At 42.3% G+C, this 6050-nt stretch overlaps 1 protein-coding gene across 1 annotated transcript in view; it reads right to left on the reverse strand.

Annotated features, from left to right (window-relative positions):
* UIMC1 (ubiquitin interaction motif containing 1) overlaps positions 1 to 5928 on the reverse strand; it is a 94328-nt gene extending 88400 nt beyond the window's left edge. Inside the window, exon 1 of the mRNA XM_064480125.1 lies at positions 5818 to 5928. The gene's annotated coding sequence lies outside the window, so the exon portion shown is untranslated. The remainder of the gene's footprint in view (positions 1 to 5817) is intronic.
* Between the last annotated feature and the right edge of the window lie 122 nt (positions 5929 to 6050).

Below are 6050 nucleotides of genomic sequence, written 5' to 3' on the forward strand. Positions count from 1 at the left end.
GTTCTGTTTCTTGATCTGGGTTCTGGTTACATGACAGTGTTCACTCTGTGAAAATTAATCAAGCCACTTAAGATTTGTGTACTTTTCTATATATGTGTCATACTTTGATAAAATTTTACTTAAATAAGTAAAACAGGTTTATATTTTTTTAAAACAGATATATATAGGGATCTCCCAGGATATACTGCTAAGTAAAAAAGACAAAATGCAAATCAACAGAGACACAAAATAGATGAGTAATGGTCTAGAGCTGGGAATGGGAAAGGGGAGTGACACAAAAGTGTGCAAAACAAGGCAGGCACTTGTACCTGGGATGGGAAGAGCTACAGCGGCCAAGAATGTAATGATGGAACCTGAAGGGGTAAGGAGAGCATCCATGTGGGAGAGCTGCCAAGTATGAAGAGTAGAACCCAAACATGGTAAAAAGAACATCCCGGCAGAGCAGCAGCCTAGTACAGAGTATCAGAGCCTGACCAGAGTAAGGAGTTTGTCCACACAGGGAGCCAGCCCAGCTTGAGAAGTCAGAGCCTGACTGGAGTGAGAGTCTGAGCAGGGTAAGAAAAAGCGATACAACACTTTGGGGTGTACTGTTGCCCTAGCTCTGTTTACTGAGAAGGTCAAGGAGCATCAACATCCCAACGGCAAATACCTTTATCCACTAAAATGATCTGGGATTCTTTGGAGAAATGGCTGATTCCATTCCATTCCATGGCTGTGGCAGGTAAAATATGAGATGAGCCTGGAGCATCTAGTTATGCCAGCAAGTAATGAAGTGTGCAAAGAATGATGAGGAACCTATCAAAGGACAAAGGAGTCAGCCCAAAGGGACTCCAGCTGTCCAAATCTGGGATAATCTGAACATGAAAATAAATAATAGTAACTGATTACAACTCACTGAATAAAATAGGAAACCATGAGCCCATCTGTATATAAATGAATAAATGGAAAGTTTGATGAAGAACAGGATATTTACAAGGCTTCAAAGTCATTTCCCACAATATACTTATTGATTATAAGCAATATACTTCTTTATTATAAATTATAAGAGTAATTTTGCATCATCAGTAAGAAGACATATCAAGGTTGTATACTATCTGAAAGTATTCAGTGAGAACACAGCATCACTTCTCTAATTATTTCTACCAAAGATGCATAATCTGAAGAAATACCAAACTCAAACAGAAGGACATCCTACAAAATAACTGCCCTGTAATCTTCAAAAATGTTGGGGTCATAAAAGATAAGGAGAGTCTAAGGAACTGTTTCAGAGGGAAGGAAACTAAAGCATTTGACAACCAAAAGCAACACATGAATCTAAACTGGATCCTTTTGCTACAAAGGAGGTATGAGGACATTTGGCAAAATTCAGACAGTTAATTTCCTGATTCTGATGGTTGTATTTTAACTGTTTGGGAGAATATCCTTGTTTGTATGAAATACCTACCAAGGTTTTGAGGACAATGGGACATCAGGTCAGCAACTCCTCTCAATGGTTCAACAAAGTTCTCTGTACCATACTTACAACTTTTCTACACACATCAGATTGTTTCAGAAGAGAAGGGGCAAGAATTACCTCAAGGATTCAGTTAATTAAAGATTAGAACACCCTGAAGCAATGAAAAGAATCAATTATTTCATAACATTTTTAAAAACCAGAAAAAACTCATTTGTGCCCATTCAAAGTAGATGTTTAAAGAAGTTCTTACTTAAAACTTTGTAATTAAAAGTAAAGAGTTAAAAATACCAAAAACCATAAGAGAATACCATGAACAACTATATGCCAAAAAATTGGACCATCTAGAAGAAACACACAAATTTCTAGTAACATACAGCCCACCAAAACTGAATCAAAAAGAAAGAGATTTGAACAGACCAATCACTAGAAGTGAAATTGAATTGGAGGTGAATGGGTAATGAGGGTGGTTATCCCCATTAATGGGATTAGTGCCCTTATAAAAGAGACCCTAGAGGGCTCCCTCACCCTCTCTGCCGTGTGAGGACGAGGGAGAGGATGGCTGCCTGTGGACCAGGAAGAAAGCCCCCACCGGACGCCAGATCTGCCAGCACTCTGATCTTGGACTTTCCAGCCTCCAGAACTACAAGAAATAAATGTTTGTAATTTAAGCCACTCAATCTATGGTATTTTGTTACAGCAGCCCAGATGGACTAAGACACTGGCACATAATATAGCAGGCCCTAAATAAAGGCTATTGATTTGCTGTGACTCAAACTACTATACCAGTTCAAAATCTACACGGATTTCTTCGCAATCCTTCAGTAGCAATGACAGAGTTTCATTGATCATTTCAGGCCACTCTGGACTTCGTTGGACACATCAAACTAGACTAAGTCACCTTGATCCATAATCAAATGCACAGACTATTCACTGAAGCTGGTTCTAGGAATTACAGCATCTAAAACCGGTTCTAGAAAAGCGGGATTGAGGATTTAGGTTTTCACCAAGATAGAGACTAGAACCTAGTATCAATTTGTTAAATTACCAGAAAAAAATGTAGCTTTCAGAATAAACTGGTAACAGCTATCAATTATTATGTGCCAGGCAATGTGCTAAGTATCGAGATTATTTTTGGTTAATCTTCACAACCACCATTTGAGATGGGTATCATTTTCTCGCTTACAGATGAAGAAGCAGACTCACAAATGTTAAATAATTTACCAAATGTGGCATAGGTCATGGATGCAGGATGGAGCAGGTGATGTTAAGCTGAGGACCTCACAGTTCGATCTGACCACCTATTTTTTTCTCAGAGATCACCGGGGTTAATACCCATCCTGCTTGCCTCATCTGGGTCCAGAACACTATGGCCATCCCTTGTACCTCAAATGGCTCTGAAAATCCACCCTTCCTGCCCCAAGGATGGCTTGGCAGGGCCTAGAATGGTCAGAGTCCCTGGACCTCCACTGGGTTGATGAGAAGAAGCAGTCTTACCTATTTACTCTAACTTGCCAGACAGATATGCTCATTTTCTAGGCGGGCTGTGACATGGAAAAAGTTGGGAAGCTCTACTTGAATCTAGTCTAATCCTCTTCCTTCTCAAAAATCCTCTGGAAAGCCCAGTCTTTGATCAGCAAATTCCACTATAGCCTTAATGTGTCCTTGGAAAGTCGCCAAATTAAAACTTGGCATCCCCTGAGGATACTGCTTCCCTGCATGCAGCTCTGAAGATACTGTAATAAAATGATCCAGGCTGAGAAGTAGACTAGGATTGCGGCAAAGAAATGCCTGCCAAAGTGTGGCTTTTCCAGAGTTTCCCTCAGGAGCATCCATGCTGTTTTGTTGTTTTTTTTTTTTATCAATCTCAGCTTCTGAGTCAAATAACACTTGTTCTTACCCTGTTAGTAAAACCTAATCTACAGCCAATTCTAATATATGGAGATGTGTTTACAGAACTGCAAAGTAGAAAGCCTCATATTGAGTCGGGAAGCCCCATAAAAAGACAGGCAGGACCCCCAGGCAGGGCCACTACTCTCCTGCCAGACCCATCTGGTTCCCTGGCCCAGAGGCTCTATCTCACTTTTTGCCTCTGAAACACTTAGTTACCCCTAAAATTCTATTGGTTCCCTGAGCTCACTCCTGGTTGGTTATTCCTCTCCCTCCTGATTGGTCTATTTCTACAAAGCTTGTTCCTAATTAGTCAACATTCGTTATACCTCATTTGCATGTGATATTGCAAAGTGTACACTGGCAGCCTATAAAAGCCAGTGTAAACCTATAGATGGGGTCCAGAGCTTGGAGTGTTAACTCTTCTGGGCCTGCTAGCGTAATAAACATGAGTTCTCCAACTCTCAGAGTGCTGCTTGGTCTCTTACCCAGGATCCAGGGTGCTGTCACAACTGAGCTGTAACACATTTTTCCGCAACAATATGGGGTAACCCAGAAACCATCGTGATCCCCATAACTGTGGCTTCATTGTCCCATCCCATCCACACTAGCCTTGGTTGCTGTATTACTCATTTTTCCCCCTGTATTTTATGATGCTTTGGTATCGGGGAGCCTTGCAGACCAGGATGGAGCTGCTCCTCTCAGGGTTAGCTAATTCCTAGAGATAGCAAACAACTTGCCTTCAACCAACCAACCCAAACCAACATCCCTCACTACCTCCTTCATCTACTCTCATACACCAAGCCAATATTCCCACCGTCCTAAATCATCCCAGGGTCAGGTACCAGAAAACTAGGGACCACCCCTATAGCCCAGAGTCCTACTGAGATTATTCAAATTAGCCAACCCAACCTCTTACCTAATTTCACCCATTCCTTCCTGCAGAAACCACAATAAAGGCTCTTGGCAATGCTCTATCATAAGAGAACCACCCCGAGGATTAAATGTTGTGATGTATGTTAAAGGTGCTACATAAACTGTAAAGCACTGTGCAAACATCAGTCATCTATCATACTGGAAGCTCCAGATTCTGGCATGAGGCCTGACACAGAGCTGGTGCTCAGTATTTGTAGTATAAATGAGTAAATACCACTGACGACCTGTGTGGTCTCAGGCAAGAAAAATCTCCCTCTCTCTCTCTCTCTCTCACTCTCAGGGCCTTTGCACCTGCTGTTTCCTCTGCCTGGAACACTTTTCCCCAGGTCTTTGCATGGCCATCCCCTTCTTATCAGTCAGGCCTTAGGTCAAATGTCATTTCTTCAAAGGCTTTATCTGACCACCCTGTCTAATATTCCTCCGATATCATTCACCCAGTATGTATTCCCATTTTATTTTCTCCTTAGCACTTATTACTATCTGCTGATTTGTTTATTGCCCTCTCCTTCACTAGAATAAAAAACACTCCACCAGAGCTTCCCTGTCCGTCTTGTTCACCCCTATTCTAATATCCAAAACAACATCCACCTCATAGTAAACTCTTGATAAGCATTTGAATAAATGAGGTTGAACTTTTATATCAAAAGTTTCATTCATTCAACAAATATTTTGTATGCACCTATGAGGATTCAGGCTCTATTTCAAGGTGCTGGGGGGATTTGGCTGAGAACAAAATAGACAAAAATCCCTGCTTTCTTGGGGCTTGCGTTCTAGGGGGGAAACAATAAACAAGATAGAAAGTAAAATACATACTATATCTGATAATGATAAATGTTAGGGAAAATAAATAAATAAAGCAGCAAAGGAGGATATGAAGTGTGTGTGGAGGGGCACAATTTTAGATAAGGTAGCCAGAGAAACTGACAGACTGAGCCATGAGGATATATAGGGGAAATGCATTTCACGAGGCCAGGGAAACCGGGACAGGAATGAAGAGGCTGGAAGCTAACACAATAGAAGATGAGATCAGGGAGGTTAAGAGAAGCCAGAATGCATAGGTCCTGTTGGCTAAACCAAGGGCTTTGGCTTTTACAAGAGCAAGATGGTAAGATTTCGGAGAATTTAAGCACCGGGGTGTCATGATATGTCGTTATTAGAGGATCGCTGGGGCTACTTCTTTGGGAATACCTGAAAAGAGAAAGGACCAGTAAGAGCGCTACAATAACTGTAACAAGAAACAGTGTTTCAGAAAGACTGGGGGAGGAGCAGGTGTAGAGTTGGGAGATTAAATTTCGCCTTTGACTGTTGCTTAGGGGGAGGTTTGGGCTAGGGGGTTGCATCTGGAACTCAAATGGTATCTAATATTAACAGCAATCGAATCCTGGAGATGGAGTCACACCTCTATCACTTACTAGCAGCGAACTCGAGTCAATCATTTCTAGGGTCTGAGCCTCAGTTTCCCTACTAGTAAAATGAGGAAAATACTCCCACATTAACAGGGCCTTCACGAAAACGAGTAAGAAGCGTCAAAGGCTGACCGTAAGCAAGGTGAGAACCCTGACCCAAGGACTGCACGAGCCTGTCCCAGAGGGAGGAGGCTGCCGTCAAGCCGGCGACCGACTTTCGAAACCAAGGCACACGCTCCGAGGTCCCAGCAGTGACCAAAAAGAAGCTCCAAGGCCGACACCGCAACGCAGTCTGCGGTGCCCAAACCTCGCGAGATTTGCTGGCCAGGCAAAGTCACCCTCCCACCCACATCTCGCGAGACCGG

This window comes from Camelus dromedarius, chromosome 27 (genome assembly GCF_036321535.1).
Source record: "Camelus dromedarius isolate mCamDro1 chromosome 27, mCamDro1.pat, whole genome shotgun sequence".
In the NCBI taxonomy this organism is placed as follows: domain Eukaryota; kingdom Metazoa; phylum Chordata; class Mammalia; order Artiodactyla; family Camelidae; genus Camelus; species Camelus dromedarius.